Below are 14,786 nucleotides of genomic sequence, written 5' to 3'. Positions count from 1 at the left end.
GTTTTAAGAAAGACAAATTCACTCCTCCTAGGATCATAGAGCAGTTTCAACGCAATAATATATTACTGCCGACAATAGTAGTGGTAGCCGGTTCTACGTTTTCTGACTGCACTACTGGAGGTGGGCAGCTCTACATGTGGGAACAGCCCCACAGGATTAAATGACACATTATGAATCAGGAGGGATCTAAGGTTGAAAGGAGGCATTGCGATCTTGCCTAATTTGGACCATTGGATTCCCGTCGGGCAAGTGAACTAGGGGTAAACTCAGGGTGAACTAGGGGTGAACTCAAGGTATAACATGGGGATTTTTGGGACTTAGAAAATTTTCGAGGGGTTGAGCTCAATGCAAAAGAGGATTCGAACTTGGAACCAGCTGCTCAAGCTTTCAACATCTAACCACTATGGTATACTTTCCAACAAGTTGTGAAGAGTGTTTTTAAATTTAAATCTTGGTATTTTGTTCCCTAGTTCACTTTCTTGCAGGAAAATGTTTCCCTAGTTCACTTTCTTGCCATAAAAGGTCTCCCTAGTTCACCCCGAGTTCACCTCGGCTTTACCCGAGTTCACCCCTAGTTTTTACCCCCGAGTTCACCTGCAGTTCACCCATAGTTCACTTGGAAATCCAACGGCGTTGATCAAATCCTGATCGCAATGCCTCTTTCTAACCATAGATCCCTCCTAATTTACTAATGTGTCAGGGAACAGGGCTTGACAAAAATGGCATTTCAATGTATTTTTAATTTGGAAAATTTGGCTAGAAATATATCAAGCCCTTAAAAAAACAATTCAAGTTTACTAGTTTTTAGTTAAAATCTCGATAAAATTTGATCTAGAAAATCGGCTAGTTTATAAGCATGTCCTTATTTTGACCGGTTTTTAAAAATGCTTTTATCGAGCCTTGGTGGGGAAGGGTGAAGCCAACTGGTGATAATTGGATGTACCCCAAACATGAGTGGGTGGGCCATTCATTGCATTGATTGTGGTGATAATCAAGAGGAGATTTTCAAGGCTTAACATCAAAACTCTATAAAATCAACAACGCTCTTCCATAGATTTTATCACGATTTGCTTGTTTGCATATTAAATCAAGGATTCCAAATGACAATACATCATCAAGGTAATTTTGAGCAAGAGGGTAATTCTACATATGAAGGTATTTTTTATGATCCAGGTATGCCTAAACTTATTGAAAATATAGTTTCACCTCCTATGTTTCTAAGAAATAATAATAAATTAATTAAAAAAGATAAATAAAAATAAAAAGATAAATTAAGGACAAGAAAGTAACCTACACTAAAATTAGTTCCTAGATTTTATGCATCTTTCAACATTATTGAAGAAGGACATCTTATGTCTAAGATTATCATTAACCCCATGAGACTGAGACTACCACTATATGCATTGGCAAAACTTATGTCAAGTATCTTTAATCATCCTATAGAACATGCCAAATGGATGCCAAAAAAGTATTTTCATTCTTACCAAAATTTCATCCACTCATATCATTTATGTAATTGAGGTCAATTGCAACCCGAGCAAGAGGGAATGTAACCTCTATGGGGACACACATTATTTTATTTTGGGATATTTTATTTTAGATGTGCCTTTTATATCATCTACCATGATTAATGTTTTCAATCAAGCTGTGTGTGCTGGTATGATGTCTACCATGATTAATGTGTTTAATCAGATGTGTGCAATGGTATGATATGTTCAAGATTAATGTGTTCAATTAGCTGTGTGCATTGGTATGATATGTTCAGGATTAATGTGTTTAATCAGTTGTGTGAACTTACTAATATTATTTTTTGATGAAGGCAATGATTGAGTGACGGATTATGTGTTTAATCAGTTGGGTGCACTTACTAATATTATTTTTGGATGAAGGCAATGATTGAGTGACGGATTATGTGTTGATCGTATAGGTGGAACATGTTTGGACCACTATGAGATATTTTGGAAGACATGTGAATACCTTTTATGGTTTTATATTTAGGCGTCAATATTTTTTTAAGGCTAAGGCCTCATACCTTTGTACATACCAAATAGTATTTTATACTTTTGGTAGGCCCAAGTCTTTATATTAATGCCTGCTATATTTTTGTAGAGCTTGCACACTCATAAACTCAAAAGCACTTGCTTGTGCTTTGTTTTTAGAATTATCTTTTTAAAAAGAAAATGCTTTTTCTAATACATATAAATATGGGAGAGTGGTACAAGGGCCACACTCTACCTAGGGGAGATTCAACCCACTCTTGTGTCAGCGGTGACCTCTACTCTATCTCTCTCTTGTTTATTTTATTTGGTTTGTTAAGGTTTATGCCTTCAATTTGTGCAAGTATATGTTATGCTCTAATTTCTGTGTTGAGAAATTAGAATTTCTTCTCTAAGTGTCTTAAAGTCCTGATATGCATAGAAGAAGCATTATTGTAGATAAAAAGATTAGGTTGATCAATAATTGTTGTTGGTTTAACATAATTGATATTTGTTGTAAGGAGACCACTCCTTGTTGTTGGCAAGGTGATATAAATTAATTGATTTGGTTAACATAATTGATATTGGTTATAAGGAGACCCTTACCTCCCCTACTCCTTGTTAAGAGTGTGGACCCTAAGGTGATATAAATTAAGGAGGCCCTTACCTCCCCTATTCCTTGGTAGTGTGGATCCTAAGGTGATACAAATTTATCGAAATGTGTGAATGAAAATTCCTCTATTAGAATTATTTTGGACCCACTCCCCTAATCTAGCTTCTTTTGGACCCTAAGGTGATATAAATTAAGCGTTAGGGTCCAAGTGTCTTAAAGTCCTGACATGCATAGACGAAGTGTTAATTAATTATATCTTAAAATGCTTAATTAATTATTTTGGACCCACTCCCCTTTGATATAAATTAAGGAGGCCCTCACCTTAGGGTCGAAATGTGTGAATGAAAATTCCTCTATTAGAATTATTTTGGACCCACTCCTTAGGAGTGTGGACCCTAAGGTGATATGAATTAAGGAGGCCCTCACCTCCCCTACTCCTTTTGGTAGTGTGGATCTTAAGGTGATATAAATTAATCCAAATGTGTGAATGCAAATTCCTATGTTAGAATTCTTTTGGACCCACTCCCCTTTGCCGAAAGATTGAAACCCTTAATATTGTAGTGATCTATTATTGTGTGAATGCAAATTCCTATGTTAGAATTCTTTTGGACCCACTCCCCTTTGCCGAAAGATTGAAACCCTTAATATTGTAGTGATCTATTATGATGATAGTCTGTCTCTTTTTCTAATGACGAGTTCCATCAAGACCTCGATAGCCTTATATCTTGTTAGTAGATAGAATGTTACTGTTCCTATGCATACATGGTTCCAAGAGGACGAAGCTATCATGGGAATAATATGTAGAAGAAAAAGAGAACCTCTTTTTTTTGTATATAAACAAGACGGGGAAGTTCAAACCCCCTAGAAATAATAACCATAGTGTTATCTTTTTAATTGTGGGAAAAAAAAAGAAATTCTTAAAGGTTGTAACTTACAAAAGGAGTGAATTAAATAAGTCTACAAATATTTCTTGCTATTATCTTTCAGAATCATGCCACCCCAGATGGGGTGCCCATCCCCATTAGATAGAGTAATACAGCTATGGATGATGATTTTGAGGGATCTTCTATGTCGTTTTCCTAGCCAAGACCCGTTCTAAGGGATAGGCACAAAGCTAGGGAAAGCTTAGAAGAATGGATAACCTCAATGGAGGAGTACTTCGATCTAGCAAGCTACTAAATAAAGCAATCATGGCTTGTCTCTTAAGCTTGAAGGTCCATCCAAAAATTGGTGGAAGTTAGCTTGTTGAACCTAAGGTTTGAACAAAGGTGACTATTCAAGCTATCATGGCTCGTCTTAAGCTTGAAGGACCAACCAAAAATTGGTGAAAGTTAGCTTGTCGAACCCAAGGTTTGAACATGTCAAGGACCTCTTTCTCTCCTCTTGTTTAAGCCCTCTCTCTACTCACTAATGAACTAAATAATCCTTCCTAAAATCTAGAAAGCTTAAAGCACTCTCATCTACAATCATGATCCATCACTCCCTCATTCAAGAAAGCAAGCATGCACACTTCATACACACCACACCGTCAACACCCACAAGCATGCGCACTACAATTACGCAAGCAAGAAGGCAAGAGATCAAGAGAAGAAGAAATCTTTACACTTGAGAAATGATAAAATTTACCCATTCACATTATTAAAAGTTGTATATCTATAGGAGGTCTTTACCCGGCCACCCAGCTTAAGTGGGTGCCCAATTCTTGTCTCTACCAATATATACAAGGTTTATGGTTGGCGAGCTTCAATGTCCCATGGCCTAAACATAATGAATCCAAGTGAGGCTAGAGGTGGGGATTTTAGGTGAGTTAACACACCCTACCTAGCTCTGCTTCTGTTCCTCTCACAAGCTGAGAAAGATGGGTGCATCAAATGAGTGCGTCGATGTGAGGATCTTCACTTCATCGTCATGACGAGACCGTATCTAGTGGAAGTGTTACACCGTTTTTAGTTGTTAGAGAGGATTACAATTGTTGTGGGTGAACATAAAGTTATAACCTGAAAGGGTGAAATCGGAAGAAAATTTTTCCTTGAAAGCTTGCATGTGGAAAGCCTCTAAAAATTGGATCCTTGCAAAAAGCTCGTAGATTTAACACAGTGTAGGTTTGAGATTAATGTCAAATGTGAGGCCATAGACATGAGACTCATCATATTTGTGCCACTGCATGGCTCCCTTTTCTTCCTTGAAATCTTGCAAAGGAAAATTTGATTGTGTCGAGGAACTTTATTGAAGCTTGGACCACCACATCTAGGGCATCCTGCCTATCAAGAACCTATGAATTTGACAATTAGCCCGCACATCCATTCCTCTGTTGGAAGCATTTCAAAAGGTAGTGATTAAAATTTTGGAAAGTCGATACGTAGAGGAGCGATCTGCTTTCTTGCTTCATGCTCCTTCCAGTGTATACGCCTACGCACTGGCATATATATATTGGGTTGATTCTTTGGTTGATAGGCAGCACGACATAGTACATGTCTCAACAATCAAGATTATTGGGGTATTATCTGAACCACCACTTTGTTTGGTTCTTTATCTTTGCACTATTGGAATCTCTATTATTAGCAGGTCTTATCACCCCCATTCTCTTTGACAATGTATTTTGTATCCACTCCTTGAAAGGATGTTTGAGGTACACATCTGCACACACTCCTTGAAAGGATGTTCGAGGTACACAGCCGCACACACTCCTTGAAAGGATGTTCGAGGTACACACCCACACACACTCCTGAAAGGGTGTTCGAGGTACATAGCCACATAAGTGGCGGGACCTACAAGACCTCCACTTTGTGAACTCCATGGATTGGTTCTCTTTGGGGAAGCTTCTTGTCGATTCTATAGATTACATCATTCTAAGCCTGGATCTAGGGCAAGTGGGAAAAGTCTTTCGATATCTCTTTAAGTATTATTTCCTCTACCTCAAAGAATAAATCTGTCGCGTTAAACTCACCAAGTAGAGGGTCACATGTCCATGGGGGTAGGTTCTCTGATCTATTCCACCATCGAGACCTCTTTATCTTAATGTAATTTGTTGCCCAATGTTGACCATGGTTTGTCCTCAAAAGTATGATCATGGAGTTCTAGAAACTCTATCTCTCCTTAGGTTGGCCCTCTTTACTATGGGGTTTCTGGAAACGTTCAGCCTCTTTTTAGGTTATTTATCATGTGAGTGGTGGTCCTTAAGGGTGGTTCCATGACCCATGTTGGTGTTTCTAGCCCCCTTATCTGCCCCTTCCCTTGGTCTTGCAGAACCTAAGTTATCTGACATACCATGCTTGTCCATCAAGTTCTTCAATGTATGCATAAGCCTCGTCACCCTTCAATCAGTCAAAGGTGGGATAGGCAACTTGTAGAGTCATGAAAAATATTATGTTGGATTTGCTCTTCTATCTAGTCTGTAATATGGCAGTAGAGAATTACCACACCGATTGGGTCATAGCTAGCTCTTAAGGCTTTATAGGTGTTTCGTAGTCGTCGGTAGGAGTTTCTACATGTGTGGGGCCTTTGACCTCCTTTCTATTGCCCTTGTCTCCTGGTGTGGTCACAAGTCTACCTCTGATTCAAAGGTCATAATTATGTCTATGCCATGTAGCGTGAGCTTCTTCTTCTTTGTGCCCCGAACCTTGGAGACTTTTCAATGAAGCTCTATTCTTCCTCTTCTACTTTATCGTTCTTTGTTAGTGGAGAGGCAAGTCCCTTTTCTTTAATACCTAGTCTACATGTGTGGAGGTCTTCCTTCAAAGGGCTTTTCCATTGGAGAGGGTGGTTGTTGTTGCAATGCCTCTAGTCCTTAATAGATAATCCTTATTAAAAGTAGGCCTGCCCCTAGATATTTCCCTCCTAGATTTACCAATTTCTCTAATTCTCTGTATACTAACTCAACAAAACTCTAGATTGCTACTTCTACATCATGTTCCTTATAAGCCCTATAGAGTTTGAGTAGGATGCCAAACTCTACTTCTATGAAGCCATTTGGTTTATAAAGTGCAAATGGCTTTGTGGCAAGGGTGATTAAGTAAGCGGGCTTTTTACATCTGCTTTGCTAGCTTGACCATGCCAAATAGGGCAACTCTTTCTGTTTTGGTGGCATTATGTTTGATCCATGCACGACCAATCCTAGGCAATTTGAGTGCATTCTGTATGGCCTTCATTGCCTAGGATTGATCCATGCACGACCAATCCTAGGCAATTTGAATGCATTCTGTATGGCCTTCATTGCCCAGCCTCAATATGACCCTTTGCCCACCTAGACCTTGAATTGGGTCCATGTGGAATGCTTTGGTGGTCTTTTAATAGGTTGGCATTACATGAGAGCATTGGAAGAAATCCATTCCCCATGGTGGGAGTTGAAAGAAATTTAATAGTCCTACTTTCAGTAAGATTGTTAAATTTTCCCATGGTGACAAATTGAAAGAAACTTAACAGTCCTACTTTCTATAGGAGCTTGGCATTTGCATCCTCAAGGACCAATTTTTGGCAAATCTGACGATCTATAATAAGCCCCCTCTCTATGGACATCTCCAACATGAAATTTTAACATGTTACACCCGTTCACCCATTCTAATTCTTCAGCCCTAAAATAGCCCACTCTGTCTGTATTGTGGTTGATTGCTTCTTGGTGGGTTTAGCATCCCACCTTTTATTATGGTTGATTGCTTCCTGGTGAGTTTATCTGGTAGGAAATGTAAGGTGGAACGCCTTCTTTTATTGTGGTTGATTGCTTCATGGTGGGTTTATATGTCCCTCTGCTCTGCACTCCCTATGGGGCTATAATCTTGCCCCTTTTTTTTTTGGTAGGCAAGGGCACACTACAAGGGCAAAGGCCTCTTGGCCTAGTAAGAATTACAAAAAGGACTTCTAGACCTAGCCTGCAGCCTTGCGTACAATTTTTTGTAGCAGCTCCCTTATGGGCCGGGCTTACCCCTTAATTGACTTTGTAAATTATGCAGCGATAGTAAGTGTTCTGTCTTAGCATTCCATGCTTGAGGTTGGTTTTTTCTGCACGAAACTTGTTAAGCAGAGAGAGAAAGCACAAGGAATCAAGAAAAACGTGCAGGTAAAATCTACCTTTATGTGAGACCTTCTAGTCGAGATTCGCCTAAGCAAGTGCGAGGAGAGCCTTAGATTGGCAAGGTCTAGTGGGAAGCTGAGGATCAAGTAGACAGAAAGCACAAGGAATCAAGAAAAGCGTGTAGGAGAATTCTACCTTTATGTGAAGACCTTCTAGTCGAGATTTCCGAGAGCAAGCACAAGGAGAGCCTTGGATTAGCGAGGAAGAGGGCGAAGTGATTAACAAGCCTTGAATCATCTTATTTAGAGAAGAGGCCCAAAAAATTTAGGAACAAATCAGCCCGTCTCAGAGAAGAGGCTAAGCGATTATAGAGGGCATGTGCAAAGAAGCAGCAAACGATTACAAAACAACAAATCGGCATATTATAGAAGCAGCCAAATGATTTCGGGGCCATGTGTGAGTCAGCAATTTAACCTAGAGAAATTTAATAAAGGTTTGTTGTGTCTGAGTTGAGGTCCTCACCTTGAATACTTTGCTAGGGTTTGCAAGCTTCTTTATATAGGTACAATCCGCCACGTGGTTAATGCTTCAAATTATCAATCGAGATTAGATGATCACTATTGGACGATCGTGATTTGTTGACAAAAACTCGACGATCAAAATCCTAACGACAGTCAAAACTATGATGATCAAGACATGGCAATTGGAACATGACGATCGGAACTCGACCAATCAAAACTTAGTGATCATACCCAAACGAGATCTTGATTAGGCAAAGGATTGTGATCAAAATAGCACGATCGGGATTTAGAAGAGAATGATCAAAATGGGACAATGGGGATGTGTATAATCGGGATTTGGAGTAGGGTGATCGGATTGCAATGATTGGGATGTGCCCAATCAAGATTTGGAATAGGGCAATCAGAGGCAATATGACAATTCAGATGTAACAATTCAAAAGACAATGCTTGGAATAGCATGATCAAAATTTGTTGGATCGTGATTCAGTTGTTGTTGAATCGTGCAATTAAAGAAATCGAATCGGGATTTATAATAATGTGGCATCTAATCTCATCGATTTGACACAACACAGATTTTAAGATGATGTGGCACCTAGATCATTGATTCTATTTTTACTTGAATTGTCAATTGGACTTGACTTAAATCTCGCTGAGATCGACGATGATATGGCACTTGGATTACCAATTCGACCTTGCCTTGAATCGTTGATTGGACTTGGAAATGATGGCCAAGAATGAAGTGGAAGGACTTTACCAACCAAGACCAAAGTATGATAAACCCCTTCCAAAGATACTACAAGAATACCCTAACCTTAGAGAGGAGATTGCAAGATTGACAAGGCACATGAAGTGGTGGCTAGAAATAGAAGGACCTGCTGGGACAATCTCCTTGCTTCCATCAAAGATCTTAAAACAAAGACCATTAGAGTGGGTCTTAGAAGCATCCCATGAAGGAAGTGTCTCTATAGTGAAGGATCAAGAAAAGGGCTATCACTAAATGACCTCAGGGGATTCATCTAAAAATATATAAGTCTACTATGTGCAATCATAAGAGAGGTTTTTTTTACCAAGGTTTTGAGAAAAAATTACAAAAATCTACTTACATAAGGGGGTTTTAAATGGCATTTTTTTTAAAAAAAACCTCATAAGTTTATAAAGAAAAAGGGGTCATTTTATTAAGTCAAATTCACAAAAAATTATATTTTTAATACCCTTTAAATGCACATTGTATGTAGGTCTTCCTAAAAGTATACCCTCAAGTAAATGACCACTCAGGAGAAACATTGAAAACTCGAGAAGCTCTGAAAAAATAAGAAAACAAGAAGGAAATCCATGGCAAGCCATTAGAGCTAGAATACAATGAGAGCCTTAGAGGGCAACATGACTATATCTTAAGGGAGTGAATGATTCATGAGAGAAATTTTATAGTCAGAGAATCCATGATGATGGGAGAAAATTTAAAAAGAAATATGTCTAACTAAGCATGGATGTTGTGAAATTCAAAATGTAGCTCCTTACAAATCATGCCTTTGTACATCAGTTTTGATGATGAGTCATCGACCATAGCCAATGTGCCTTCAATAAATGGCCCGAACATAAGGAAGAAGCGGGAGCCTTGATATCACTCCTCTCTGCCCTTGTGACTATTTCAATTGATGAGTACTTGAAAGGAAAACTAGAGGCCCGGAATGAAGTCCACCAATGGATGAAGAAGCCTCAAAGAAGCATCCTAAGCTATTAGGATATGCAAGAAAGACTAACCACATGAAGCCAAGGAAAACCCACTATAGATATACAAATACGTACCTATCAATGTAGTGGGTAAGTACTTCAAAGGAGATGCCACCATTCCAATTAAATTAGAGGATGTGACCACGACTGGAATCCTAGATGGGGGAGCGAGAGTGAGCATCACTACCAAAAACATATGGCAAAGATGGGGAGCCCTTGAAACCTTCTAAGATTATCCTTAAATTAGTTGATGGCAATGTAGGAACACCTATAGGAATCCTAAAGGAAGTGGAAGTAATGACGTGTGGCCTAGCATATGAGCATAACTTTGTTATTGTTGACTTTGGAAGGCCCACTAATTATGATGTTATTCTTGAATGTCCTTTCATGCAGCATCAAATGATGATAATCCATGATTAGGGAAGAGATGACATCTACCTCCACTAGGAAGCTATTACCACCATCAAGGTGAACCTAAAGAACTATTCCTACAAGGATGTGACCAAGATACCTATCAACAATGACTTAGGGTATGATATGACAATGTGCTTAGAGAGCTTAAATATATGTCAAGTAAAAAAGCATAGTTGTAATAAGAGGTGTGAGCAGGAGGAGGAAAATTTCATTGTTTCACTACCTAACCTTGCAAAGGAGGAGCTATAATGGACATATGTCCAAGGGCCACCACCACTCAATTCTATGACAAAGATAGTAACAACATTGTTCCTATCAAAATCATATCCACCATACTTGTATAACCATAAGGAGTTGAATGGGTTGAGAACTATAAAGAAACAACCCTAAAGAAATGCATCATTATACCACTCAGAGGCTTCAATGCAAGCTTTAAGCCGAGCTACATCTCAAAGTTGGTTGATAACAATGAAAAGGACGAGGAGGTATCAGAAGAACACCAAGCACTCCTCCAAGTGTTCCTTGAAATTTTCTCCAAGAGCTCCTTAAAAGTTGAGAAACTTCTATAAAGAAGCTAAAAGGACTAATGCATAATAGAATGAGGGACCCACCTAGCCTCATGGATGAAGATCATTATTTATGCTATGTCAAAGCCCTGAGGGCTACATATAGCAGTTCTGCTCAAATTGGAAGGATCTAATGAGGAAACCACATCATGATGTCATGAAAGTAGATCTCGATATTGCTAGAATCTTAGCAAAAAGGGATTTCATCAATCTAGCCTCAATAGACTCCAAAAAGACTTCAAAGTTAAGATGGAGAACACAAAATAAGGCAATATGAGAGAAACAAATCAAGGAAGATTCTCAAGAGGCTAGTTCTGAGGAGAGTGATCAAGATTGAGACAAGTCCCCTTGCATTTGAGGAACTACAAGATTAAAAACCATAAGGTATGTACCCCAAAACAAAAAGGGAGAGACCACAAGAACAACCAAGTGTATCCCCTGAGGATGCTAAGCAAATCGATCTAGCACCACAACTTGGTGAAGAACCTAAAAAGTTTTGGATGTCAACTAACTTACACATTTGCTCAAGGAATAAAGAGATGTGTTTGCTTAGAACTATTCATGCCTAAAGGGAGTCCCTCCAAAAGTTTTCCACTCGTAGATAGTGCCAGGCAAGTCAAACAAAGGCCATACACGTATAATAAAATCTATTCCAAGGAGAAGTCTGACAAACTCATTTTTTCAGGTTCTACATACGAGATAGAACACATAGAGTGGGTATCACTAGTGGTTATTATACCAAAAAAATAATGGCAAGATTTGCATTTATGTGAACTTGAAGAAGGTAAATGCTACCATGGTGAGAGACCATTACCCTCTACATACATAGAGCATGTACTCAATAATAGAGTAGCAGGAAAAGAGGCTTACATCTTCTTAGATGGATTCTCAAGATACAATAAAGTATCCTTTAACCTAAAAGATTAGCATAAGACTACATTCAAAATAGAGTGGGGAACATTCGCATATAGAGTAATGCCATTTGGACCCACAAGCTTGCCAGCTACATTCCAATAATGATTGATGTCCTTTCATATAAGTATTTCTTGTAAAAATTCTTTTAGAGGTCTTCATGGATGACCTCTATGTGAACTCAAAGTTAAGAAAAGAGCATATTTCCCATCTATAGTAGGTGTAGAAAAGATGTCAATACTATAGGTTGTGCGTGAACCCACACAAACGTAAATTCATGATTAGGCATAGGAGAATAATTAGGCATGTGGTATCCAAAAATAGGATCACCCCACTTATGAAGGGAAGATTCGGGTGATTGTAGAACTCAAAACACCCGAAAGCTAGAAAGCTATCCAAAGATTTATGGGATACACAGGAGATTCATCTTTATGTACGTGAAAATTGCAAGAGTCCTATATGCCCTATTGATATGCTTTGTTTAGATAGAAGAATGTGAGTAAGCATTCCATAAGCTAAAACAAGCTTTAATCTCAACTCTAATCTTGAGAGCACCAAGGTGGGATGTGATCTTTCATGTGCATATCGATGCATCTACCTATGCCATAAGATGCATATTTAGCTCAACCAGGAGAAAAGAACATGGAATTTCATGTTTTTTTTATGCTATTATACAATTGAATGAACCTTAAAAGAACTATATGACCACTAAGAGAGAAGGATTATTAATGGTCTATGCAGTAAATAAATTTTGCCATTATCTTTTGGCAAATAAATTTGTGTTTTATGTTGACCATTAAGCCTTGCTCTATCTTGTGAACAAAATGTGCACAACAAGGTGTATCATCACAAGATGGCTATTACTTCTTCTAGAGTTTGATTTGACTATCAAGGAAATGATATATTCATGTCAGAGTCGACCACATCTGTCAAGAATCTTGAATGGAGAATTGCCAAGAGGAGTGGAAGATGACCTTCCAAACAATCCCTGATTCCAAATAAGTTTAGTGGCTAAGATAGAGTTATGAAATCTCTCAATTCTTGAGCCATGTTAGAGAAGTTAATGTCTTTAAACAGAAAGAGAAAATTGATAAAGATTGCAGCCCCATACATGCTTATCTCAAGGAAGCTTTACAAGAAAGAAAAGGACGATGACTTGAGACTCTATGAGGATGAGTACATGGATATTCTTGAAAAGAAAAGGACAATGTCCTAAGACTCTATGTGTATGGGGATGTGTACGCGGATATTCTTGAACAAGCCCATGCTTGAGTCGTTATTGTCGGAGGACGCTTTGGGGGTGAAATCATTGCTTCTCTATGCAAGATTGTGTTGGCCCACGCACACTCTTTGGGCGATGCCATGAAATATATCAAATGTTGTGATGTTTTTCAGCACTTCACAATCTCTCAACAAAGAGACATAATGTCATTACAACCTTTTACGTCCATCATTGATTTTATTGGACCATAAGCATGTTATCATGGCTATAGACTATGTAACTAAATGGGTTAAGGCTAGGGCAACAATAAAGGCTCGTGCCAGGACGACTACTAAGTTTCTTTACGAGTACATCATCATCATCAGGTTTGGATATCCTCTAGAACTCATAAATGATCAAGGGACTCATTTCTTAAATGAGGTGGTGAAGTTTCTCTTAGAAGAATTTATGGTTATCCCCATCATAAGTCTTCCCCTTATTACCCACAGATAAATAAACAAGCTAAAGGCACAAATAAGGTCTTATACACAATGCTCTCAAAAATAGTTGAAGCTTCCAAGATGGACTGGGAACAAAAGCATTCATAACCCTATGGGCATATTGAAGCGTCTACAAAATGTCAACACGGACTACACCTTATATCTTAGTCTTTGGGCTAGATGTGATTCTCCCTATAGAGTTCATGATTCTAACTTTGAGAGTAGCCAAACATATGGAATGGATTGGCCCCACAAGTTGTCTAAGTGACTCATAAAAATTAAAAAACTAGATTATGCCAAGCTGCGCTCAGTAGTAAGTTGACTGACTTCAGGAGGAGAAGCTATCTACCCTAGAAAAGATGGATAAAGTCCAAATGGAAGGTTTCTTGAATGGGAGTAAACTTAGAAAGTTCTACAGACCTCTCTCCTATATAAACAACTTGAAGCCATCCACCTAGGTGAGAACATCAAAAATATAAAGAAAGAAAGAGGCTCAACGAGAATCTAAATCTCAAGAGGAAAAAGCTAAATTACTTCTATTAATATCGTCACTCTACTTCTTCAACACCGCCAGTCCTTTTGAGCTCTTCATCAACCTAAGACAGATTGCACCAACTATTAATCTTTTGTGACAGAGCTTTATGAGATGACAACAATGAATATAACGAGGAAAAAAATAACAATGATGATTTTGATGATTACATAGATAATGGCATGAAAATGACAATGACAAGTGTGATGACAATGATGATGGTGATGATGAGGAGGAAGGTAAAAACTTAGCGGTCAATGGGTGGGGTAGCTATATCCCGAGCAGCATCGATCTGTTGTTTGGTGTGTTCAATAAGGGAGCCCATCAGACTGAACTGAAGCCTAGTTATTCAAAAGGAACCCTTGAACTTTAGATATCGTGCTTTTTGTCTCAGATTTACCTTTTTATACTTGGGCTATGCATAAATTTGATCAATATTGAGACCACATACTGAATGTCAAGCCTGGTGTTGTACAAAAAGATAAGGCATCCAATAGCTTCTTGATACAAGCTAGCATCAAAAGAGTCACCTGCATCTTCTAGACTTAGTCATAAACCTGGCTCCATAGGTATAGCCATAGGTTTACAGTCCTCAAGATTGAACCTCTTCAACATGCATCTATGTATTTCCTCTACAGTATAACAACGTCATCATTATGCTGCCCTAAAACTCAATGCCCAAGTAATATTGCAATGGTCCATGATCTGATATCTCAAAAGACTTCTCTAAATCAGCTAGCTATAAAAGCTGAAATATGATCATCATTAGGGCCTATGAGCAGCATGTCATCAACGTATAATACGATGACCAA

Source organism: Cibotium barometz, chromosome 1 (assembly GCF_041138505.1).
Source record: "Cibotium barometz isolate CiBa-2024 chromosome 1, ASM4113850v1, whole genome shotgun sequence".
Classification (NCBI taxonomy): Eukaryota; Viridiplantae; Streptophyta; class Polypodiopsida; order Cyatheales; family Cibotiaceae; genus Cibotium; species Cibotium barometz.
The sequence above is the reverse complement of the archived record's forward strand: the minus strand, read 5'-3'. Positions refer to the sequence as shown.